Source organism: Manis javanica, chromosome 2 (genome assembly GCF_040802235.1).
Source record: "Manis javanica isolate MJ-LG chromosome 2, MJ_LKY, whole genome shotgun sequence".
Classification (NCBI taxonomy): domain Eukaryota; kingdom Metazoa; phylum Chordata; class Mammalia; order Pholidota; family Manidae; genus Manis; species Manis javanica.
The window spans coordinates 90,737,037-90,763,864 of NC_133157.1; the positions used below are offsets into that span (position 1 = coordinate 90,737,037).

The 26,828-nt window shown below is 52.3% G+C and overlaps 1 long non-coding RNA gene across 1 annotated transcript in view; it reads right to left on the bottom strand.

Annotated features, from left to right (window-relative positions):
* Nucleotides 1-26,828, bottom strand: part of LOC118970771 (uncharacterized) — an 89,879-nt gene that overhangs the window by 21,686 nt on the left and 41,365 nt on the right. The window contains exon 3 of the long non-coding RNA XR_005058871.2: nt 14,020-14,282. This is a non-coding gene — a long non-coding RNA (uncharacterized lncRNA). The remainder of the gene's footprint in view (nt 1-14,019; nt 14,283-26,828) is intronic.

A 26,828-nucleotide genomic window follows, 5' to 3' on the forward strand; every position in this document is an offset into this window, starting at 1 on the left:
CGTGTGCAATTTTTAAAAGTCATTTAGGAAACTGGAGATACCAGGATAGAGTGCAGAATATGACAAGCAATCTAACTGTATCTCATGTATAGAATCATCTCACTAAAGTGAGTGGGGGAGATGGTGGCCTAAGGAACTTTGGAAATAGGTTAATAATTCTGATACTGATAGACATTTATCCTGGAATGGAGCAACTGGTTATGTGGATGGCAGATGTTAGGAGTCAGTGTCTGGGTGCTGGAGAGGCACCTACAGGTAAGCAAAGCTAGGGTGACCCATGTGTTAACGCATCAGAGATAGAGGCAGCAGTTCCATGCCCTCAGTAGCAGGCACGGTCCCCGCTGCAAGGACCAGAAGCCAATTACAGATTATTTAAACCAATAATCCGCACTCCCCTTCCCCACCAACCAAACCCAGCAACTTATTACAGGCATCAAGCAGCCAGTAAAATCCCCAGAGCATCTGGAGAACTTGGACCAGCCAAAACCACAGAGACAAAGGGAGTCACGGCCAAAAATGATCCCTTGGAACCGTTCTGCTGAGAACACGGCTGCCACCACTCCCAGTGGGCTCTGCTTCTGGCCCTCCAACTGGTGTCAGAGGGGCCACTGCTGTCTCGGGACAGGGAACGTGCCCCCTTTGCTGTCAGGATGGGACCTCCACTCCTTGTTTCCCAACATCACCAGCTCCCAATTCAAAGCCCAGGAAACAGCTTCTCTTCGGCCAAAACTAGACGTCATGACCTGCAGGAAAGAAGCTGGAATCCAGCTGTCCTTGTCAGTGTCCAAACGGGGAGGCAGAATCTGCCGCCTGCTAGGATCCATAGGCCAGGAGATGTCTCGGACAGACAGAGACAGCAAGAGCTGGGGACCCGAAACCCTGACTGATGTCCCCGCCCACACCCACCAGTATCCCCAGCCTGAAGCTGGCAGGCATAGTTCTCCATCAGACACAGGGGACATCAAGCAGAACAGTGACACAGAGTCACATCTTAATGATAACAATAACACTGTCCCAGGAATTTATAAGACTCCTTGTGAATAGCTAACAGCATACCTTACAAGACATAAAACAAAAGCTGAAATGATTTCAAAGAGAAAGGAAAAATATACAATCATATTAAGAGACTATGTTACTTCTCTTAGAAAATGCAAAATGAAGCAGACTGAAAGAAAAAGTTAGGATTTTGTCTTGAATGCCATCGAGTATGTTGGTCTAGCAGACATGTATAGAACCCTGCATGGAACGAATGGAAAATACACATGCATTTCAACGTGTGTGGAATGGTCTCAGCAAAGAAACCAGTCAGAGAGCCACAAAATAAGTCTCACCCACACTACATAACCAGTATTATCTGTCTGTAAGGCATAGAATTAGAAACCCAAACTCATAACATAACCAAAAATAGATCTCCTATCTGGAAATTCAAAAGCATATTTTAAAAAACTACATGTACCACCAGGTCATGCAGCCCTTTGCCATAGGGGCCCAGCACAGGCCTGCTGACTTTCAGCTCTAAACTGCCCTGTCTGTTCCCAGCAAGCTGGTCCTGATCACGGTGCTGGGACCTCCAGTGCAGTGGGCAGTCAGCAGGGGTGGGGAGGCAGGGCTGGTGTGGGGGTGGGGGGATATGGTGCAGCCCACGCAGTGTCTCAAGACACAAGCATGTAATACTGACGTTCCCCCTCTAGTGAACCTTTCCCAGCAGAAAGGAACTGGGGTCCACCTGTAACATTTTTGTCCAGAGAGAACAGAGCCAGGGAACATGTGCCTGAGCCCTTGCGGTCCCTCCTCTATCCCCGGGCCCTTCTCTGGGAATCAGCTCTGGCAGATGCTCCTTGGGGCAGCTGGAAGCTTCTCTGTCATGCCCTCTCCATTTATATTACTAAACAAGAAACAATATTTTTATAAGATGGACCAATCACTCTACTCTAGAATATTTTTTGGGTAAACATGTAATTGCCAAATTGACCTCAAATGAAATAGAAAATCTAATAAATTGATAAACATGGAAGAAATTGAAGAAGCTATCTAAAAGCTACCCTGACCCAAAAAAAAATGCCTTATTCAGATTTTTTATGTGGAAAATATTGAAAATTTTCATGGAACAAATAATTACACTAACACATAGCCTACTCTAGAACACAGCAAAGAAAGCAAGCTTCTAGATTCCTTTTTCAAGGCCGGCACAACACTAATACTAAAAGTTAACTAATCTGAAAAGGAAATAGGCCAGCTTTACACACGAAAGCAATGTCAAAATCTTACCCAAGTATTACGAAATATAATTCAATAGTATTTTAGGGGAATACACTCTAACCAAGTTGAGATCCTTCCAGAAATGCAAAAATGGCTTATTGTTAAGAAATCTGCTTACGTAATTCAGTCACAAAAACCAGAATCCTCTCTCAGTTCAGAGCAAAAATGGATTACTGGTAGGGTAATAGTGGTTCCAAGAAGCACAGCAGCGCTGGAGAGACAGACCCCAGGATGAGCTTCAGAAACGGCTCCCAAGCACATCACTGGCTGCCAAGGAGGGGGCTGCGACCCCCATGATCGGCTCCAGCATCACTCCCACCAGCACCCACAGCCCTCCCATCAGGACTGGAGAGACACAGACCACCCGCTGCAGGGCCCACACCCCCTGCTGCAGCAGCCCCGTGGGTGACCTGCCTCCCACGTGTTGGTCCTCACCATCCGGGAGACGGGACCCTGCATCTGCCCAGCCTGTCACCCGCAAACCAGGGTCTCCACCACCTTTTTTAACTACAGAAACACAGGCCCATGACTCTGCCTTGTGAATCTCAGGCCAGTGCATCTGACATTGAAGTCTGAACTGAAAGCCTGAAGCCTGACTGGAAGGGAGTCTCAGAGGCAGGCACAGGAACTGGGCCGCAGGAAGGTGGTCTGGACGGAGGGGAGGGTGATGCGGAGCGCAGGGCCAACGTCCCCACCCCAGCCACCCTTGGGCTACCAATATCCTCATGTGCCAGCCACACGCAGTCACGCCCCACACAGCCTCCATGGTCTGCTCCCCCTCCTGAACGCCAGTCTCTCCACATCAAGGGAGTGCACCTGCCCTCTCCCCAGAAGTGAACACCCAGGTCCCCTTTGTCATCACGACAGTCCCAGAGTAAGGTCCCTCCTCGTCTAACTCCATAAAAATCCAGGCTCAGTGACCTACAGTAATCTAAGGGCTAAATTACACTCTAACCACCTATAGCATACAATAAATAAAATAGTAGGGGAAAAGGCAGAAGAAAATGGGTTAACATATACAAATATAAACCTACCAAAAATGAGACAATATGTATGGGAAACAGTTCTAATTTCACTAGTTGGTCATGAGGCCTTTGCTGATATGAGACAGATAGATACATAGATGATAGGTCAGTTTATTATTATTAAGTATTCATATATGTAAAACAGCTTGTGGAAATGTAATTCACATACCATATATTTCACAGACTTTAACTGAACGACTCAATGGTTTTTAGTATACTCACAGACTTGTGCAAACAAAACAAAATCACTTTTGGAACATTTCATCTCTCCAAAAAGAACCCCTGTATCTGTCAGCAGTCCCTGCTCCCCGTTTGCTCCCACACATTCCCATCTCAGCCCTTCTCTGTCTCCTTAGATTTGCTATCTTGGGTATCTCATATAAAATGAATTATACAATATGCAGCTCTTTTAGACTAACTTCTTCCCCTTAGCATGATGTTTTCAAGATTCATCCATGTTGTAGCATGTCCCAGCACCTTATTAATTTTTATTGCCATGCAATAGTTCACTGTACGGGTCTACCATGCCCTTAGCCACGCATCAGCAAGGGGGCATTTGGGTCATTTCCGCTTTCTGGCTACCTGAATCATGCTGCTATGAACATGGGCGTGCATATTTTTGTGGGAACTTGTTTTCCGTTCTCTTGGGTGTAACCTAAATGTGAAATGGTTACACATTCGCTCCAGTGTTTAACTTTTTGAGGAACCACCAGACTGTTCTCCAAAGCAGCCGCACCATTCCACATTCCCACCAGCAGGACATGAGGATTCTAGCTTCTGCACATCCTCACCAACATTTGCTATTGTCTGTCCTGTTGATCATAGCCTTTCTGTTAGTGTGCAGTGATACCTCACTGGTTTTGATTTGCCTTTCCCTGTTGGCTAATGAGATTGAACTTCTTTTCATGTATTTATTGGCCATGTTTTTTACCTTCACTGGAGAAATATTTAGTCGGATCCTTTGCTCATTTTTTAATTGGGTTATTGAATGTCTTTTAAAGAAACTGCGAAGGCTGGAGACCAAGCACTTACTAGTGGCATCTGTACAATTAACCTAGTTCTGTGGATTTGAGTGCATTTGAGTTACCCTCTGGCAACACTGGCTCACTTCAGTACAGCTTCATACTCTTGTCAAAAACACTCCATTTCTGCTGGAGAGAATTGGATGTCCATCCACCGAAGCCTGAGTGGATGGCTCATGGCCTGTGCTGTGCGATATACTGTCACTTTAGCAGATGAGGTGAATCTATGTGCTCTGGCATGGAATGTGTCCAGGATACTGGGTGCAAGGAAATGAAGCGCCCTACATGAGAATGATGTCGGATGTCAACTACACCTCAATTTACAGAATAGCAATGAAGATCCCAGCCCAGCACACCCCACTTCTGACCGTGAGAATCCACAGGGCAAACACACATGGCCATGCAGAGGACATCCCAAAAGTGTCACATACCCCACTAAGTGACCTCTGACAGTGGCATATTTGAGCGTGAGGAATGACAATAACTTTAATGTATACTTCACAGAAATCATTGCTGTTTCTGGATTTTAAAGGAGCAAGAAATCCTTTATATATCTCTTTAAACCTGGCAGGCAGGACACAGCCATCCATGTCCTGAAAGGCAGAGTGTTCCAAATGGTGAGGGGGAGACCTCAAGGCCACTGAAGGGTTGAGCTCATGAGGGGCTATTTGGGGGCTCAGCAGGAAGCGTTTCCTCGGGTTTAGGGTCTGGACCACAAGTGACTCGCCACTAGGGAGACCTGGGCTTCCCACACCAGGGTGGCCGTTTTCCTCCGAAAGATTGAGAGGGGAGCCATAAGAAAAGGAAACTGGGCCTTTCATTCACAGGGGAGGGTTCAAGGATCAGGACCCCCAAGGGCACCCAGTCCTGCTGGGTACCCTTCCTTATGAAAGGACGCCCACCACCACCGCCTATGAAGGGTCCCCACGGCCCAGACCAGCCTCACTGTCCCCTCCTCGCCCCTGTGCTCCCCGGTAAGATGCCCTGGGGAACAGCAGATTTCACTGGGGTCATCGACAGCCTTGTGAAATGAGACACTGAGCTCTTCTAGGAAGTGTATTTGACTTTAAAGACTCCACTCAGAAACTATACCAGTACGGGAGAGGAGCCTCTTCACGCACACACACACAGACCCTTGGAAAACAAACCACAGGGCCTTCAGGTGGGCCTGGGTCATGAGGCAGAGGCAGATGGGCTCCAAGACAGGGCAGCCACGCCAGGACAGGGAGGCCACAGCAGCACTACAGCTGCCCACCCGGGTCACACTCCTGAACCACACTGGCACCTCCAGGATTGACAAGCCACAGGCAGCGGCCATGTTAGACCAGAGCTGAAACCCTACGACTTCAGTGAAGAAAGCAAATCGGCCCCTGAGAGCCACTGACCTATTCAGCCATCAGCCTGCACGAGGGGCACCATGGGCAAGCCCAGGAGGTGAGGCCCTGATGGACCCCTGGGTGCAGGCCAGCCTCCACCCTGTCCCATGTCCTGTGTAATAGCCCAGCAGGCCTGCCAGCCCAGGGCTCCCTCAGGAGGCTCTGCCAGCATCCCAGCCGCATCCCAGTCACAGCCTTTGTCAGCAAGAAAGTGCCTCATTGCTCCCATCAGCTGAGCCTGCGATGCTCAGATTTCTCCATCAAAACCTGGATGAGAAGAAGGTGGGTTACTTGGGACCCTGATGCTTCATTTTTCGACATCGCAAGAGAGGCAGGGCCGCATGGCCCTGCTGTGCACCCAGGGCAGTGGGATGGCTGGGAGGTGAGGCCCGGCCACGGGGAATAGGCCCTCATTCTAACCTGGGAGGCACCTCCTGAGGGACAGGAAGCTCTGGCCAAGTCGGCAGTGCTCAGAGTGGCCCAGGAACCCCAGGGATCCTGACCCGTTCTGGCCCCACGAGGTGACGGCCCATCCTCAGCAGTGGTAGGTGATCGCCCCTGCTGGCATGGCCCCCTGAGTGTGCCCAGGCGTGCAGCAGCCCCAGGGCCATTCCCACTGCCACAGCTGTGGTGTGCACGTGGCCTCTGTGTCCTAAGGCTTTTGCAGTTTTCACAGGCAGTGCAGGAAACACCTGAGAGGTGTGCTCCCCAAAACAAAACCTGGGGTTCTCCACGATTTTTAAGAGTGAGCCCAGAGTCTGAGGAGAGAGACACAATACCTCTCCTGGAACAACTGCACTGCCTCCCTGCTCACCTGGAGGGGCGCCCCCAGTGCTGGGGTTTGCACAGCCCCAGCCAGCCTCCTGCCCCTGCCCTCATACCCGCACTGCATTCTCCATGCATCTGCGTGAGACACATCACCTGGTAAAGTCTGTGAGGAGCAAGACAGACCTGCCCCAGCCCAGCCCACTGCGGCCAGTCTGCTGGTCGTGACAGGCTGAGGTCCTCCACCCACACCGCTCCCTCGTGCTTCTCAGGGATGCCCAGCAACATGGGTGAGGCTTCCTCAAGAAGCACCTCCCATCAATGTCACCTCGCCCGCCTGCCTCTGTGGTCACTTCCGGGCTCACTGCCTGCCCCTCCCACCTCTCTGACACGAACCTTCTTGAGGACTGTGACCCAGCCCCCTGGCCCTGCCGGTGCAGGCCTGGCCAGCTGGGCCAGGGCAGGGGGCTCCCCCAGGGGGCTCCCCCAGCCCCTGAGCTCACCTCCCAGTGCTCTCCCGGGCCTCCCCACAACGGTTATTTTCTTCAGGGTTCTTAGTCCAAACTGAACAGCCCCACACAATCACCTGCTTCTCACCACTCTCTATCCCTGAAGCCTAGCACAGAGCCTGACTCAACAGATATTCCCAGAATGAACTAACGATGTCCACACTGAGGTTCTCGTCACCTGACACAGAAAGAGGTGTGTCATGGAACAGGCCACCTAGCCTCAGCCACGCCTGGGCCTGGCCGTGGTCAGCATGCTCAGTGCTCGGGGTGGGTGGGGTGGGGTCAGGGGCCGTCACACAGGGGCCCGCCTGCCCTGGTACAGAAGCAGGAGGCAGGTGGGAGATGGACAGTCTTGCGAGAAGGGGTGGGGGGTGTCTTATGGTCAGAGCTAAACATCTTGGGTATCCTATCCTACACAAGTAAGCTTTTCCAGCAAGTTTAATTTACTTTGTTATATTAATACATATACATGGTATTTTGAAAAGAAGACTAAAAGCAATAACATATTACTGAGAACTATTAAAGAGAACCTGAATAAATGAGAGCTATAACAGCTTCTTGCTGCTATGACAATTGTCCCCAAACTGGACGGTAGATTCAATGCAAGGAATTTCACAATTCTCCATCATTACCCCAATTTGTTCTTGTAATTCAAAACCAGCTTTATGATTGTCTGGAGGCAGCCCACACCAGCACAGCCGCCCTGACCTCAGCACAGTTCTGTGCTGCCCCCACGTCCCACGTCAGCTCCAGCTCCAGCTCCATGCCACCTTAGGGGCTTCCTTCTGCAAGCCCTGCTCATCCCCACAGTGTCCCTCCTTCCCCTGACCCACACATGTCAAGGTCTGTCCTTCATTTCTCTGAAAGTTCTCTTTGTATTCCCACTGCTTCACCATAACTGTGTCTGCCTGCCTCAGTCTCCAAAGCCTACCCAGACACACCTACCCCTCTGCAGAAGGCTCATTTCACATTAGAGCCCCTCTCCTGACTCCCCAGACCACCGCTTGCGTCTGTCTCCATGAAGTGGAGCACAAGCGTGACCCCCTTGTCTTCCTGAGAGCTGAGTCTTCCCAACACCCTGACATGCTCTTCATCACCCAGAAAGGCTGGTGTCCCTCTTGCCCAGTTGCTGCCTACAGTGGGCTTTTACCCAAAGTCTGCCTCTGTGCGTGCTGCCTCTCATCGGTTCCTCGACTTCTCCTCCTTGCTGTCCCCTTATCCAGCCTTCCTTGGCTTTCAAGTCCTGGCTCAGAGGTCAGCCTGGAGGTCTTCCCATTTCTAGAATCCTGATACAGTTTCCCTGTGTCTTGATATATTTTCCTGCAATGCCAACATGCATCATGCCTTCGACATAAGATTGTGTTTATGGTTCCCAGTGGCCGAGGGAGGGAGACATTTTTATTACCCTGTTTTATAGAAAAGGAAATTGAGGGTCAGAGTGGTTCAGTAAATCAGCCAAGGGGCAACCTAGGAAGCATCAGATTAAAGATCCCAACTTTAGTCTGAGCTTGCTCAGCCAGCATTTTTCAAAAACCCAGGCTTGTACCTACAATTCCCTAGGGAGGGGTGTGACCTACAGGGGTCTGAGGGATACGGGCTGTCCTTTACCCACTGCTTTTTTCCTGCCTGTGTGGTAAAGTGGAGGGTCACTAGACCTTACTAGAGCTCTCTAGGAGAAAGGGCATTGGCTAGGGGAACTCCAGGCACTGCCTCCCATCTATGGAAGCTCATGTGTGTATTCGTATCCAAAACACATGAGCCCTGTCTGTGCCTGGCATGGTGTGAGGTGCCAGATAAATGCTGGTGACTCAGAGACACAGCCCTGCCGCCCTTTAAGCTGACAAACATGTGGGCAAGAATCAATGAAGTTTACCTATAAATTGAATACAATTTGGGATAAATCCCATCAAACAAATAAAGAGTGCAGTGAGCATTAGGGGAGCTCCGGCCATCCCTGGGGCCAGCCTGGCTCACACTATGGACAGACACTCTAGAGCCTTCTCTCCAGCCACCAGGACTTAGGTGCTGAGCGGGCCACCCAACTTCTGTGCTGGTCTGCACTGACTAACCTTGCAGGCAGAGCCTGCCTCTCCCACCTCTCCCCCGGAGGCTGGAACTGGCCCTCTCTGAGGGCTCCCCCAACCTGCAAGTCCCTCCTGGGCCCACTCTGGCCAGGCTCCTGGCCGCCTTCCCAGAGCAGGGCCTCATCCCTGCAAACTCTCCTTCCCTAGAGGCCTGGCACATCAGAAGCCCCCCACAGCTTCCCTGCACCCCACCTGCTGCACTGGGAGTATCCTGAGGGCAAATCCCAGTCCCTACCCTGGAAGATAGGAGCTGCTTGGGACTTTTCAATGGCAGCCCATCCAGTTAAAAGACACACTTGAGTCTAGTCTTCACTGAGCAACTCCAGCGGGGAGACCCAGAGCCAGGAGGGAGGGGCTGTGGGCTCGGAGACCAGGCACGTGGAGGCCCGGGGCAGCCTGGCTGATTGCTCCGGTCAGGTCTCCCGCAGGGATTCAAACACTTGTCTCCAATTCCAGGGAGCAGGGGCCCCTCACCTGGCTGGAGATGCTAAATGTGGCTGAGTAGACTGCCTCCCTTCTCCAGGTCACCCCAGATGGCGCCACGCGGGGAATTTGGCTTCCAGACGCCTGCCATTCCGTCCCAGCCCATGGCCAATGATCTGAGCTACTTATTAAAAAAACTAAAATAAATTAAAGACAGGTTTCCAGCACACTTCGAGTTGTGTAATTCTATCCATCATCCATATGCCAGGCATCATTCCCCAGCAGCTGGGTGGGGAGGAAGGCTTAAATCTCTTTGAACCTGGTAGTATCTGCGCCCTGTGACTATATAAAAGTACAGCTGGGCAAATGTCAGTTCTCGGTAAGGGGGTGTCAGATGGCGTGCGTGCGTGCTCCCTCACATTGCCAGGACACGCTGCAAGGAAGCCCCCGGCATGCTGATGCCACGTGCTGCGAGAGGACATGGCAGCCAAGCCCTGCCTTGGAAAGCTGAAGCACGTCCAGTCCCTCAGGGGGAAAACAGGAATGCCTGGAAAAGTAGTGATGGTCGGAATGAGCCAAGAAACATGTGGGGTCTAGAAGTCGCCTGAGTGACGGGGTTGACCCCTGTATTCCTGTGAATTACTGTGGAGCTCATGCATCCATGTCCCTGCAAAGCTTCTCTGCCTCCTGCCATTTGCTCTCCTTTGCAATTTCTGCTGTAAACAGTTTTGACAAATCACTGTGGAGCTAAAACCAACAGCGAGAAGCTATGCCCAGTGGTGGTCATTCTCCCCTGCTGCCTGAGCTCCTACCACCCACCAGGCTTCCAAAGGCAGATGCAAAGACACAGAATCAGAGTATCTTAAAGAGATAAAAAAAAAAAAAAACAGGGGAGAGGGGTCACACTAGGGCCTGAGGCCAGACAACACCCACTACTTCAATATAATTATTGAATTAGTATCTATTCTGCAAAACAAAGTACCCAACACTTAGGGGCTTAAAACAGCACTGATCCTTTAGCACCTCTCAGGGCCCCTGTGGTCGGAAAGGGAAGTGGAAGAGGAAGCAGCCGAGGTGGCTTGTCTCTGCCCCATGGCCTCTGGGAACTCAAAGTAGGTGGGGCCACCTGAAGGCCATTCCCTAGGGCTGGTGGTCGGCCAAGGCCATTGGCTATCTCTACCTGCGCCCCTGCTTCCTCCCACGATGGTGGTTGGGCTTCAAGAGCAGGAGTGCTGAGTGAGAGAGTCCAGGGACTGAGGTGTGCCCTGTGGTGACCTTCAGGATCTGGAGCCCACCGGTGCCCTGCACCACCTCCTCCATGTTCCATCGGTGACACAGTCACAGAGGCCTGCCAGGCCCCAAAAGAGAAGGGGGGGCGCCCTTCACTGGAGGAGCCCAGAGTCCCATTGTCAGAGGACTGGGCAGGATGGGATGTAGGTAGGCATGAGACCTTTGGAAAATACAACGTACCATACTGAGGGGCAAGCAGCCTAAGGACTCCAGCCTCTACTCAATGCCACCCGGCCACAGCGCCTACTGGCCCCTCCCAAACTGCTCTCCACAGCTCTGAGCCAGCAACATTGTCCTTCTGATGCCAGCCCATTAAAGGTGGGCTCTCTACTGGGACTACTTGTGTACTGTCTCTCAGATTCATAGCCAGGATTTTAACAAAGGAAGAAAAATAACTGGGCCTCCACGGTGGCCCTTCTGAGTCATTACCAACCGCCTCTCAGCCACTGACGGCAGGCGAGAGCTGGAAGGTGCCCTGAGCGGTGCTGCCACATTGCTCCCCCTGCTCAAGGTCTGCAGAGGAGATGGCTCCTCGAGGGCTGTCTCTGCTGAGCAGGCGGGTGCTGGCCCACCAGGGGAACCGCCTCTGCAGCAGGGAGGAGCAGCTCTGGGCCGAGCTGGCTTACTGGCCACACACCCGTCTTCCAGACGCCAGGACTGACGCCAGCTGTCCCTGCCTAGCGTGGGTCTTGAGGGTGAGCTGACACGAGGGAAGGCCCCAGGCCCACCTCCTGAGATACTCCCTGTGTGTCAGGCATGGCCCAGCTAGTCCTGGAAAAGCCCAGTTCAGGGGGTGAGACTTTTCTCTCCACCCACTAATTACAGTTTCCTGTTGTCTGTCTCTCGCCACAATTCCTAAATTTCATTCTGACAGCTACTCAGTGTCCCCCAGCGACAACACAGTGGCCATTCTGTACTGCCTGTCAATTCACAGGATCAGGCGTTCAGATGGGCAGATTACAACTGTGTCGTCATGGAAGAGGCCGAGGTCAGAGGCCAGGGCTGCTCGCCTGCGGCTTCACCTTGCACGGTGCACACCGCCTAAGCACTCAGCTGGTCCATCACAGACGCACGGTTCTGGGTGCACAAATACTCACATTATATGACCCTCCCTATTCTGCAGGAGCACGCCTGGGAGACCCAAGGCTGAAGGCACGGCACCAAGGAGGATTTATCACTCTTTCTGGCAGCTTCTTATTTGCCTTGAAGAACCCAACACAGAGCTGCTGCCTGGAGGAAACACATGCTTGCCGGGTATTAATCAGCTCGACAGAAAACCCACCAAGGACACACTCTGTTGCAAGGGGACAGCTTTGAACTACAGCTGCCACAGCTGGGGGAACATTTGATAGTGGAAAACAATCACGAGAGGGAGAAGGGGGCTCATCAGGCTGGGGATATTCATGAACATTCCCAGCAGGCATCAGCAGAAAAAACACTTCTATCTAATCGTCTCTCGTCCTGAATTGTCAGCTTCTGCATGATGCTGACTAGGAACAGGAATAAAGAAGCTAGGAATGCAGGGGTCAAAGAGGAGGCATTCTGTTCATTAAAGTACTTTAAACAATGACCCAGAGCAACAAAGAGCTCGCTGTGATTTCTCTATCAGGAATGACCCACCAGCATGGGTTGCAGAGAAAAGTTATCCAGGGACACAGTACCAAGTTTGGGGGGCCCTACCAGGCCCCACCTGTGTTCAGGTTCAGGTTCAGCCCCCAGAGGTGGGGTGCTAAGATCCTTGAGGGGCCCCAGGAGCACACAGTAATGGCAACTGCGTGATGCCATGTCTACCAGCGGAGATACGTTCCTTCTCTCTGGGCACCTTTGCTGCTGCAGTTCACCGAGTGAGGCGCTGCCCTCTGCCCCTGCAGGAGTGGTTGGGGACAGGAGGAAGGTGAGCAGGTAAGGCGTGGCAGGTGTGCTGACGCAGGAATAAACAAAGGGCAGAAGGCACTCTGGAGAGAGGACAATAAAACCTAGTGAGGTTGTCAGTCCACCCTAATCGAGCCAGGGGCCCACGGCCTGGACCCTGGAATTTGAGGTTCATAGACAATGTGTAGATCTCTCTCAGCACCCTGTTTCCTCCTAAAAATAGCCTGACGGAGGGCATTTTTAAGAGGCAGCTTTTTTACCCTTGCTTCTTGACCTGGAGGCCCGGCACAAAGGCATCACCTCTCCCAGGCTTCCCATCAGGATTAAATGTCGCCACCTTGATGCCAAGGGGTCTGTGGCAGAGCCCCAGCCCTCCAGATGGCATAGGCCATGGCAGCATCCTCCTCAGGGTCCCCTCAATGCAGACTGCAGCCCCAAGCCGGCAACAGACTTGGGGGGACCCACAAACCTCTCAGTTCCATAGTTTACTAGAACAGCTCACAGCATTCAGGAAAGTGCTATACTCAGGATTAGTTTTATTGTAAAGGACACAAATCCGAACCAGCCAAAGGAAGAGAGATACAGGCCGTCTGGGAGGCCCCACCCTGGAAGCTCCTGTGTCCTCAGGCTCCCACCCTTCCTGCCCACCCGCTGGGCATGACCAAGCTTCAGGGATGCAGTTTCTACCTGAGTCCCATCTCCTGACATGACAGCCGAGTTCCTAAGCCTGAGGTTACACCAGCGTCCTTCCCCTGCCCCTCACAGGGGCTGGGCCGACAGCCGATGTGCTCTGACCCACAACTGGTCCCCCAGGTGTGGCCAGACACCCCAACGGCATGATCCCAGGTGCTGAGAACCTACCTCAATGACAAAGACACTCCTGTCACTCAGGAAATTCCAAGGATTTAGAAGGTACTTCCCAGGAGCTGGGGACAAAGGCCAGCCAAATCTTTCCTGCACAACCAAGGCCAGATCTCAGGCTCAGCCACTATGACGTCAGACTGCTCTGTCTCGCGCTCCTATCCCATGGCCACCAAGAAGGAAGACCCTGACCTGGATTTCCCCTTTGGCTGCAGACACCTTCAAGGCTGCCCCAGCTGTCCTCACACCTCTGTCTGTGATGTCACCCATGTCCCCTACCCCTTACTTTCCTCTCCTATAGCTGTCCCCCCAAGTGTGTCTGTGGCCCCCTGAGTCAGGCCCACTGCTTCCTCGGCACCAGCTGATGCCTCCGCCTAGTCCCCTTGGGGTCCCCCGATCAGTGTGACCCTGACCCCTTGCACATTATCCCCCAAACCCTCCCACTAGTCTTCTCCCACCCTCTGCAACCCACCCACTCTGCAAGCCTGTCTCAACTGCTTTTCTCCACCGGGTGAATTCCCGACCTCTCTCACCTGTCACAGAAGCACAGGTCTTCTTCATTAGAAATCTGAAGTCCGCTCAGGTGTTCTGCACCCACGTGCAGCCCCAGCTTGGCTTCCGCTCCCGTCAGCACTGGACTGGGCTTTCTCAAGCCCTGGGATCTCAGCTCCAGCACTATGGGGCCCAGGCAAGAGTCCGAAAGAATTTGCAGCTGGTTTTATGTTGTAGACAATCTCATATTTTTGTTCTGACAAAACCCCCGGTCTTTTTGGTCCTTCCCTGTGAATATTTCTACCTAAAAATAAATGAAAGTATGTAGTCAAATTTATGGTCACCTCCAAATAGAAAATAAAAGCCTGATTTGCCTCTAAAATTTGGCATAAGATTTGAGTGATGTGTTGTCTTGCCAATGGGTTTCAGCCCTGGGCAAGTTCACTATGGATTCAATGTGACCAAAGAAATGACAGTAGAATGCTATTGGGGTGAAAGGGTGTGGGGAAGTTGGGGTTCCTGTGGCCAGGATCCTCAATGAACTTAAACCCCCTGATGATGTAACTGGCCTGTTGCCAGACTGCCGTTTCCACACCTTTAGGCAATAAGCTATTATTGCGCTATATAGAGAGCTTGGCCCAGTGCTCTGGGCGGAGGTGGAGACGCTAGTGCTCGACCTACCACCAGAGAACAAGCCAGGTAATAAACCCTTTCACCCCAAAGAACGTTTGCTGTCAATTTCTTTGGTTACACTGAATCCCTAGCAAACTTGCCCAGGGCTGAAACCCATTGGCATGACAAGGGGTTTATACCCAACTTTATTCCCACGGTGGCAGGTCAGTCACTAGAATCCCACCCACTCAGAGCGAGTCTGCAGGCAGCAAGCCGGTCTCTGCCTCTGGGGTTCTCTACCCCCGTAGCCATCTCAGCCTATCCTCGGGGCTGCCACACTCCAGTCCCATCTCTGTTCTCCTGCAGCTTTGCAGCTGTGCCACCGTGTCACCCAGAGCACTGGGAGGAGCTCTTTATATAAAGTCAACAGCCATGTATTACCCACACGTGTGTAGTGAGCTGGCTGACCAGAGCCAGGTGAGGGTCCTGGCCACAGGAACCTTCACTTTATTCACATGTGTCTTCTTCATGTTTTGTGGTTATTTACTAATCTAGTCTCTATTGGCTGTGGTCCCCCGTATCTCAGGTACACATCCCCATGCTGATCAGAGCAGAACTCTGGGATGTTAATGAAACAAGCAGTCTGGCTAACCAGAACTGAAGACGGCCCTCAGCACCTCCTACTGGGGCTGAGCAGCCCACTGGGGGACCCCCACACCTCATTACCCAGGCAGAAGAAAAGGACAGGCCAGAAATAGGAATGCCTGAGTTCTCAAAATACTCATAGATACTTGTTTAAGCTGCTGTTAGTTTTTGACATTTAACTTGTCCTCCAGAAACATCTTTTTAACAAATTTTGTACCATGAATCTTTGACATGAAATAGGAAAGATGTGCCAACATCTCAAGTTTGTGTCACCATCAACCAGAAATGAGATGCTGCTTTATAAATTCTCTACCAACTTTTTGCACCACAGGTGGCTCCACTTTCAGGGCACCCACCGTGGGCAGCACCTGTGATGCGGAGCCAGCCTTGGGGTCGCGCCTGTGCCCTGGGAGGCCAAGCACATGGAACCGTAGCCCAAGCCCCTGGGGAATGGCACAGGACATTTTCCCAAAATGGCGCTGCCAAAAATACATGTGCTTCCTTCCAGAAAGCTCTTCTCCAGAGCTGGTAGATCTGAATGTGTTTGCAAACCACTGCAGACTCAGGCAATGCATTATCTTTTTAACTGAAAATTATGCGGAAAACTCTTTTTAATTGTTGTTATGAAAGTAGCTCTAAAATACACCAGTGGGGAGTGTCCTGAGCCTAAAAGCATTTCTCTGGCATCAAAGGCCTTGCAGGGGCCCTGACCTCTTCATTGAAATAACAAATCCCCATTTTGTGATTCAAGAGCCATAAGCCTAGCGTGGTTGGCAAGGCTGGGAGGGCCCTGGAAATTCTCCTCTTTGTGTTTAATAAATCCCTGAGATCACTTTCCCCTTCACCCTTCAATAGTGGTACCAGCCCAGAGCATCTCAATTCACTGGGACTCCTGGTGGTTGACTTGTACGCCCTCAGGTGCTATAGAGTCAAGAACCAGCTGTGCTTCTGTAGTTAAAGAGCCAAATGCCTGGGCCAAGGTTGGAGCCGTGTTCTCTGTCACAAGGATGCACTGCAAAGGACATTCAGGATCTGAGTTAGATCTCTTTCCATGACGTGTGGAATGTGTGCTACCTAAGAGTTCAAGTTGCTCCAGTAGTTGATAGGGAGCCTCTGATGAGGCCCACCTCCCTGTTTCTTGGTTTCCTTATTCATTGAAAGGGTGTAACAAGAACACCCTCTGCCCTGAGCCATAGTGCGACCAGGGTGATAAATCTAAAATGCATAACTCAGTATAAAGAATACTATTGATAAAGACATTCATTCTTGAATGCTATCCCCTCCATGAAAATGGCTGGCCTTCTCTGTTCATATTATTTGGGCACCGGCCCCCCACTCACCCAAGTGGACGTTGAAATTGATGAGCAGGAGCAAACCATCTGGGTCAGAAAGTGGGGTGTAGGCGAGGCGAGAGGGTGCAGGACCCTTGGGTCTTGCTGCCAGAAGAGCCCGGAGTCCGGCTGCCCTCTCCTGTCATGCTGGCCCTCTGGAGGAGCCCCAGCTTGGGGCGGGAACTGCAAAATTGTCAGTGTTCAAACCCACTCTCACAGTAAGAACTCAGAGCATGGCTCGGTGTGAGACTGTGACTCACAATAGGAAATGTACATTTGGTCTTCCTCTTGTTCCTGGCACAGAGCTCCTAAAATCCTCCGGACATCCTATGATGGGAGTCATGGATGATGCTGCCTCTTGTTATGTTGATGAGGTGGCATGGCAGCATCTGAGGTGGGGGCTGGTCTCCAGGGAGCCAGGCATGTGACCAGAGGGCTGAACTTTCAGTCCCACCTGAGCAGAGAGGGGAGGGGGCCCGGAGGCCGAATCAACTGCCCCTGCCCACACGTTACTCCTCGTGCCTATGTAAAGAAGCCTCCATAAAAATCCAAGAGAACACGTTTGGAGAGCTTCTGGGTGGGTGAAGACATGGAGATTCGGGAAGAGTGGCACCCCTGGAGAGGGTGTGGGAGCTCTGCACCTTTCCCCATGCCGGCCCTCTGCAGCTGTTCATCTGGCTGCTCCTGAGTTATAACCTTTGTAATAAACCAGTGATCTAGTGAGTAAAATGTTTCCTGAGTTCTGTGAGCTGCTCTAGCAAATTAAGGGAACCCAAGGTCATGGGAACCTCCAATCTGTAGTCCATGGGTCAGAAGCACAGGTACAACCCAGACTTCTGACTGGCTTTCAGGTGGGGTCAGGGACAATCTCGTGGGGCTGAGCCCTCAGCCACCACTATCTTCGGGTAGATGGTGTCAGAATTGAGTTGAACTGTGGGATACCAAGTTGGTGTCAGGGAATTGCTTGGTGGTATGGGGAACCCCACCCCAACCCCCAGTGTTGGAGTTGGTAAACCAGAATCTTTACTCAGCTGAGCACCGACCGCCTTGTCAGAACCTGTACAGGGATATGTGCTGGCTCCGCATCTTTCCTGTGCCCAGGTCCTGTGCTCTGACTCCCAGTTGCTTTGTCCACTCAGTAATTGTAAACAACCCAAGGATGACCACTGGAGCCACCCTCCTTAGCCATTGTCCCCTGAGCCCCAGTGCTTTGTTACCACCTTGGAGGTTACAACCTTCCAGGCAGGTCAGTAGCACTCTAGAAGACTGCTGACCAACCCCTCTGAGCACAGCCTTTTTTCTGAAGCAAAGATGGAAATAGCTTAAAAGAACATTGACACAGAAACCACTGCTGTGAACCCAGGACTTGACCCCTTTCAGTCCCAAGCTCACCTGTGCCCCCAAAACATGATGCAACTAAAGGGAAACCATGTCACATGTCAGGCATATGAAGGCCCCCAGGCTACTCAAGCAGCCCACAGGTCCCTGCATGAGGTCATTGTGGCCACAGGGCCTCATTCTCCAAGAAGATGGGAGCAGGCACAGGGTGCCAACAGGCAGAAGGAAGCCTGCCTAGAGAGTTTTCCATGGGGAAGCCAGGGCTGCAGTGTCAGGGCACCAGTCTTGCCAGACACACTGCCAAGGGCTCTTGCGTCACTTAGGGGCTCTTCATTGGGGCCCCAGGGAAATGTAAGAACTGTACCACCAGGGGCCTGAGCTGGGACCCCATCAATCCCATGGGTGGGTGTGACTTGAACTCCAGCTGTGGATGCCGCCCCAGAACCACCCAGCACAGGGCAGCAGGGATGCCTAGCCCCATGTTTAGCTGAGAAGCAGGAAGAAGGGGACAGAGATTCCAGTCACCTTAAGAGGAGAGCCACATCCCAGGTCTACAACATCTTCTCTGAAACTCAAGCATAGTGCAGCACAACCCCTGGGCTGCTAATATTTCAGGAGTCTGTATTTGATTTCCCCCACTTTTAAAGCAACACTGAAGTGCTGAAATCCACCTTCCTACTCCCCCAGAACAGGGGACTCACCCCACGCCTCAGAGGCAGGGCCACTCTGAGGATGCAAAACAGTGCCTGCCCTCTTCTCCTGCACCCCAGGCCAGTGGCAGCACCCCAGAACTGTGGCGGGGGAGACTCCCTGGGTTCACAGGCATACCTGTCAAAGTGACAGGCTCTTTGCAGTAGTATACCAGACAAATTAAAATCAGCACATGCAACAGCTCTGGACCTTCAAAGGGCAAGCCGTCTCTAGCGAGCTTTGGAGAGGAAGCCTCGTGTAGCCCATTAGCACAGCCGGATGCTAATATCTGATCACACCCAGTGCTGGGCCAGCTCTCCGGCTGCCTCCTGCCACCCAGGGACCTTGGCGGCGGGAGGGTGGTGCTGTGGGAAGTGAAGACAGCGCCTGGTCTGACTGCCTCCACGTGTTCCAGTCCAGGTCCAGTGTCCCAGCAGCAAGGCAGCACTTCTCCTGACACTGGCTCACCCAGGACCGCGCCTAGGAGCCCGGTCGGGAGGCTGCCGAGCACGTGGCTGGCCCGGGAGGTAAAGGCCTGTGCATGTGTGACGCAGGGCTCACCGTCTCAGCAGAGGCCCTGCTCTCAGCAGGCCCTGTCGGGGACTCACCTTGCAGAGAGGCCCAAGCAGCTTGGGCCAAGAGGCTCTCATTCTCCGTATTTGGCCGGGAACATGGATGGACAGAGCAAATGTTACTATTTTGAAATATGTGGGATGTTACTTTTGTGAGATAGTCTGTCTTTGGACATACATTCCACAGCTGATACCAAATACTATTAAATGTCAATGTCAGAACATTTTAAACCCATATCAGGGTGGTGGTATTCGGTGACACAGCCCCTGGTCCCCTGTGGTTGGAAGCAGCTGTGCTGCTTCAGTTCCAGAGCCAGCAGGGACTTTGTGACCAGTGCCGGTCATGTATCCCGTCCCCCAGGCTCAGTTGCAGAAGGAAAAGGAGACCACCCCAGGAGCAGAACGTCTGCAGGGGCTCTGAGTGGGTCGGCTCCAGATACACCTTCTTGTTTCAGGACATCCTATGGGTGGCTTGGCTGCTGGGTGGAGGTTCATGGTGAGCACAGAACTTTGCATTTTGGAAGTCACTCTTCTACATGAAACTTTGGAGGGAAACCCACAGGCACAAGTCTCCCGGGGCAAAAGCGTGACCTGGTAGGAAGCAACTGGATGGGGGTGGGGGGCCTGTTGGATGCCCAGGGACATGGGGCTGGGGGTAAGCATTACCCCAGGTAAGCTCCCACGAGACAGCCATGGCCCACAGCCATGCTCACCTGTCCCCAACCCCATGGCCCCACCTGTACAAGACACCCCAAGACAACAGCATCCATTCTGCAGCCAATTTTCAATACACGAAGAGGCCTGGCTGCATATTGACTGTCAACAACCAGAGGCGGGCATTGCCAAGAGTCAGGCCTCCCCCCATCAGCTCTGAGGCCATCCGGGCTCTAGGATGTCACCCCAAGTCCTTGTGAAAGCATTGGTGGCATGGGCGGTTCACGTCTTTTGGAGCCAACATGTCACTCATAGATCTTCTGTGAGTGTGTGTGTGTAGTGGTTGTGTGTACATGTGAGTGTTTCTGGACCGACATCACAGTTTGGGATTTATTCTAATGTACTTTTGGAAGGAGACACATGAAGGTCTCTCTACCAGGGAGCATCACACAATGAAAATGTAACAAAGCCTCACCTACCCAGTGAGATTTGAACTTCACCATGGAATGCATGCGGTCCTCTGCCTAAGCAGAAGGGTGTGATCTCACCCTGGCCTGAAGCAGACAGCACTTCCTGAGGAAGCCTGGCAAGGGGCGGGCAGCCTGCTGCTGCAGAGGGAGGAGCCCCAGCCTACAAACTGGACCTTCAGGAAGATGGGACCTCCCAAGGCCCTGAGGTTCTCCAGCAGGGGTGTGATGGGATGCGATGTGACAAGTGACCAGCAGAAATGGGTCAATACTTAATTCTCCAGAAGTCAGAATATCAAAATTTGGAGCAGAGCTTCTCCAGCCCAGCTAACACCAGGATTCCCCTGAGAGCCACTTAAGATCTGCCCTTCTTGCCTGCAGGGGATTTCATGGGGAGAGGGCAGCCTGTAAGTGCACAAGCTGAATTCCTGGCTACATTTAAACCAGAAGGAGCAGATGACTGGCATTTCCTGCCCTCTAGACCCCAGGCACTTTTCTTCTTCAGATGAGTCACCACTGTCTAGCAAGTGACACTCCATCCCTATGAGTCCTCCCATGTCCTCAGAGGCAAGCAAACATCAGCCTGTCCTCTTGTGGCATGTGGTCCAGAGGTGGTGGCTAGAAGCCAGTTCTGCCCACGCCTGTTTCTGCTCTGCCCCAGTGGAGGGCCCCTCGTGGGCGTTCCCATTGGCTGTGCTCGCACTTGCACTAAAGACCCACCTGAGAACAGTTCCACAGCATACAAAGCACGTTCAACAGCCTAGTCAAGGGCTTGGCTCTGTATTCACAACCAGGAAGCATTTAATCAAACATCCACACCTGAGCTCTGTGCTTTTTCAGAGAACCCACATACTGCTGTTGCAGCAGACAGACAACAGGAGCCACCGTTTGAGCCCATCTGCGTGCAGGGGCAAGTCAGCATTCCTACATCATCCAAGCCACTGCCCAGTGGAGGATAGTGGAATGAGGGCCTACTGGGCACTGGGAGTTGAACTTGAAGTCCAGCCCACTGACGCCAATGCCAGCATATTCTATCTTCTGTCCTGAGAGCCACTGCACAGCTAGCACTGTGACTCCTGACATCCCAGTAGGCAGCCTGCAAGGATCCACACCTTCTCTCTGAGCAAACGGATTGTTTGGGAGCCTTCAAAATCCCTCATTTGGCCAGGCTGCCTTTGCAGAAGGCCAAGAGTAGAGAGGCAGCCAGTGGCCACCACCAGGGGTGGGCTTTGGAGTTCCAAATGACAGGTAAAGAATTCCACAGTCACCAGACCTAACTTGGAGTCAAGAGGCTGGGATTCAAATCGTGATTCAGGATATACTGCCTTTGTGAGTCTGGGCTTACTCATTCTTGCAAGACAAACGGAGCAGGCCTGTGCTCCCCCAAGGTCCTGGGGAGGCACTGATGAGGAAGTACTCCATGGAGGTTGGTGACAGCCCAACCCTCAGGTCCATCTCCCCAGCTCCACATGCCCGTGCTGTCTGTGCCCCGCTGGCAACTCCCTCCTGATGCCTGACCAGGGCCCCTGAGCCCCCAGCCTGGGCAGGTCCTTGCACTTGGAAACTTCCCTTTCCATCCCTTTCTTTAATCTGAGTGTCTGTACTGAGTTCTACCCCCCAAAAGTGACCTGACGGACTGCTTTATGCTGAGATGCTCGTGACTGACAGCAGAGGGCCATAGAAGTCACATGGGCCAGCCCTCTGCAGTTACAGCTGAGGAAACAGAGGTCCTAGACACATGCCCAGTGGAGCCTGGACAGTCCAGTAACCATCCAGTGATGTTTTTCCTATGTGCCAAATACATTATCTAGCTGAAACCATCTCCTTTAAAGAAAGGACCAGGCCTCCTCAACAGTGCACCTTGGACAGGAGCTCTGGGCCCCAGGCTGCCACTGGAACCTCTTTGGGGGCCCCTCAAATCTCAGTACCTGTCCCACCCTCAGGTATGCCCACCAGGGCAGCTGCATCTCTTCCTCAGGCTCCTGCCCAAACACAGGAAGCTACGGAGTCAGCAGCCTCACCCACCAAAATGAGAGTTCCCCTCAGCCTCCAGGGTAGGGCTGCCCCAGCTCAGACCTCCTCAGGCAGGTTCCTCTCCAGCAGGAAACCCTGTGCTGGGCGACTGCAAGGACACAGAGAGCCGGGGAGGCAGCCCTGGCTTTGTGCCAAGCCCCCGGCTGGGCTGCTGGGCGCTGGGGGCTCTCGGGCCAGTCTGTACCTGCAGAATTTGCCTTGCAGACCATCTTCCCATTTGCCAGCATGTGGTCTGCATGTGTTCACAGGCATGGGTGTCTGCCTGTGAGCTGCTGATCAAACACATCTCAAGAGGGTTTTTTTAACTGGAAACTGTCATTAATAATCTGATTTTTATCTTTATAAGGCTTTGGCCCTGAAGGTATCAGGCTTCCATATCATCACATTTCAGTCAAGCTTCCAGTGCTCACTTGACATGATGTTTAATCTTTTCACTTCAAAGGACAGGGCTCGGCTACATGTGCTGCTGTTGTTCCCAGTGCCTGACCCACCTGCCCCCAGCACAGGAGCCTCCCGTGCCCAGACAGGAATTCCACCCACTTCCCACCTCAAGGCTCTAGGACACTTCAAAGCCATTTCCTACATTTCCTAAAGAAAGAAAAAAAGTAAATGAATAAAAAGTGTGTGGCGGATGGGGGTGGGGGAGGATCAAGAGCAAAGATTTTTGTTGTCTTCCAAAATGTTTCACTTGATTGGAAGTGTGGAAGTCGGATGCAGTGTGCCTCAGGGTGTCTACACATGAACATGTCCACCCTACTGTACTTGGATAATAAAGGCAGAATCTTTCATGTTTAAGTAACCTCTCTACTCCAAGGAGCTTAGATATTCTGGAACTTTTCAAAGATGGCAGGTCATGGTCATCGGTGCTGTTCCATTATGGAATGAGTGGCTCAGACTTGGCTCAGAGCACACAAGGCTGTCTCCCTGCTACCCTGCTCAGCATAGGGCCACCATCGCCGAGCTGTGGGCAACCTATGCGACAACCTGCTGAGGCCCAGGCAGCACGGCCCTGGCCCATAGGCTCCCTGCCAGCTCTCAGCTCCCCCTCCCCCTGCTAGTCCCCCCATGTGAACTGTATGGCCAGCGCCTCCCACCCCTAGGGCCAGCTGGAAGACTTTCCAACCTCTGCCCACATGCCTTCTGAGCCCCCACCATTAGCCACCCTGCATCACCTTCCCCTGCACCATTCACATATGGCCACATGGCCCTCCCCCCAGAGCCAGGCCTCGGTCCGAGGATGGATTCACCAAGACCCACAGGTGCTGTTTACATTTCTATCTGCTTCTGTGATCATCTTTAAAAAGTGATTAAAAACACATTCTGCTCCCAATTCCATTTCTGGATACATATCCAAAGCAGTCTCAAAGAGATCCTGGTACCTGCAGTTCCTAACGGCGCCGTCCACAGCAGTCAAGGAGGAAGCCACCCCAGTGTCCGTCAATGGACAAACAAATGTGGTCCATCCCCACAATGGAAAATTACTCAGGCTTAAAGAAGAAAGCAATTCTGGCACATGCTGCAACTTGGATGAACCCTGAGGACATTATGCCCAGTGAAGTGAGCCAGGCACAGAAGGACCCAAACTGTGCGATGTCACCTGCAGGAGAGCCCTGCAGAAGTGAATGTCATGGAGACAGAACGTAGAAGGGTGGCTGCAGGGGCAGGGGAGCCAGTGTCCGGTGGGAATATGTTTCAGTTTTGCAAGATGACAAAGTTCTGGGCTGGTGGTGATGGCTGCACATGGATGTCACTGTACTTAATGTCACAGTGTACTTAAAAATGGTTAAGATGGTAAACTTCAGTTGTGCTTTTTATCACATTTTTTAAGTTAAAAAAAGAGAAACAACTTAGGGGAAGAAAAAAGAAACCCCAGGTTTCTGAGGACTGAGACCCCTGCAGCTGAAGGACTGTCCTCTTCCGCCAGACATCTGCATGGGTATGGCTGTGCTCTCCCAGGGCACTCTGGCCCACAGATATGCAAAGAGGTTTACTGCTCAATCTAGGAACTTCTCCCAGGCTCAGCACCAATTCAGGAGAAAGCAAGGCCCGTTGGCCTCAAAACCCAGGCCTTGCTGCATGCACCAACTCTCACCCCTTCTAACCAGTCCCATGGATAGAGGCCCAAGAACACCCAAGCGGCCTGCCCTGCCCCTGCAAGGGGCTCCCCTCAAAGGTATGAGAAGCAGAACCCTGGGAAGAGAAGGAATGCTCGGGACACACAGGACCATAAATCAAAGCCTGTAATAGTCACTTGCTGCCAACAACTGTACCCACAGAAACTCTTAGAGGAGTTTAACAGTTTCACCAGTTAATATTAAGCCCATTTGTTTCAGCAGCTCAGACTAATCTAAAATCTAGTATGTGGAACCTTGCGGGTCAGAGGAGCACATAAATGGCCTGGGTTATAAGCAGCACCTTATAACCAGCCAGGCTCTTTCCCGACATCTCCAAATGTGGCCCTGTCTGCTCTGCGGCCCCCATGGAAAGAAGGGACAGTAGGCACCTGTTTTCCCAGACCCAGAGAGTGCCTGGCTGCCCAGGGCTCCACAAAACCACACCAACCCATGATACTCGTTCCTGTCTGGAGGCGGAGAGTCTCCCAGGTGGGATCTCTCTGCCAAGGCAGAGACTTGACGGCTCCACCCCACAGGCCAGCAGCAGCCGGCTGCTATCATCATACCTCGCGACAGTGTTCACAGAGCCCTCAGAAGACACTGGACTCAAGTGCCCACTTTGATTTCCCCTTGTGTGCATAAAATGAGAGTTCCTGTGGCCAGGATTCTCATCTGGCCCTGGTTGACTAGCTCACTGCACACCTGTGGACAATACATGGCCATTGACTCTATATAAAGAGTTCCACCCAGTGCTCTAGGTGTGACATGGTGGCAGGGCTGCAAGACTGCAGGATAGCAGAGCAGAGGCTGGAGTGGTGGTAGCGCCAAGGATAGAGGCCCAGAGGATGACTATGCAGGACGGCTGTGCAGAGAGGCCCAGAGGACAGCTGGGCAGGCAGGGGTGCCCAGAGGCAGAGACTGACTTGCTGCCTGCGCACTTGCTCTGAGTGAACAGGATTTTAGTGACTGACCTGACACCTGGAAATAAAGTTGGGTATAACGCTTCACCCCCAAGAACGTTCTGCTGTCATTTTCTTTGGTCACACTGAATCCATAGCGAACTTGCCTGGGTTTGAAACCCATTGGCAAGACACCTTGTAAACCACAAACCCTTATCACCTTTAGGTGGGCAGAGACTGCAGCAAAAAGCAAGAGTGTTCATTTTGACAAAAGGCAGTTCAGCTGAGTCAGAAAGAGCGTGCAATCCAGTCTTTGCCCACTTGAGTGTGTATGTGTGTGTGTGTGTGTGTGTGTCTGTGTGTATCTGTATGTGTGGATGTGTTCATATGTATGTGTATGTATCTGTGCTGCATGTATGTCTGTGTGTATGTTGAGGGTATCTGTGTATGTCTATGTATATCTGTGTGTGCTTCTGTGTGTCCGTGTGGGTGTGGCACACGCATGCATTTACCAGCCAGGTCAGTTCAGGGAGAGCTGGCAGATGCACAGGGAACCTTCTTGGAGGCCAACCGCCGCTGACATTTTCAGGTGGCGCCTTGTTCTCTGGCCCACATTTACCTGGACACGTGTTGCTAATCCTCCACCCCTGGAAAGCTCTCTCGCTCTGGTTTTCCAGGCTCTCTTGCTCCTGGGATGATATCGTCTCCTCCACTCACACTTATTCATATGCTGTGCTTCTTCCCGACCTCTCAGAAAGGCAGCTCTGACTCCGAGAGCCTGGATGAGAAGTGGCCACACCATTCAGGGACTAAGTGAATCAGAGCCCCTGCTCCTGCTCCTGGGAAGAGCGGAAGGGCCATGTGTCTGCAGAGCTGACATCTGCTCCAAGTAAGCACTGAGAGTTCAGTGCAAGTGGTTCTCAAGCCTGAGCAAGCACTGGAACCCTGGGCGGAGTCCAGAGTTCCTCTAGGATGGGGAATAAGGCCTGGGATTTCTAACACATTCTCTGCTCTGCCTGGGTCAAGGTCAGCCAGAAGCCCCTCAGCTTGGTAGCCTTCGGTGCTGGGTTTGTCCCCCACGGCCAACCATGAGTCCTTTGCTGGGATCTCACACAGGGCTGCCCCAGCCCCACACTGTTCCTTCTTGTAAGATGGGAAATCCTTACAAGATGGCTTTCAGAACTGAATTAAACAAGCCTGGAGAAGTGATCTATTCCTCTTACCCGGGAGGTAGATGGCTTGGCGAGAGCACTTGGTGCCTATACCCCTGAGGCAGAAGGGCCCTATGGGCTCTGCATGTGGAAGAGATGTCAGCCTGGGCCAAAGAGTGACTGTCCTGACCCCAGCCCTTCACCAGGAGAGCAGCCGTCAGCCCAGTGGTGACCCGAGACTGCTCCATGGCGATCAGGCACATGGTGCTGTTATCCTAAAACACACAGGCCTGCCCGTGTTTGAAGAGAAAATAAAAGACAAGTTATTTTCATGCACCCAGCA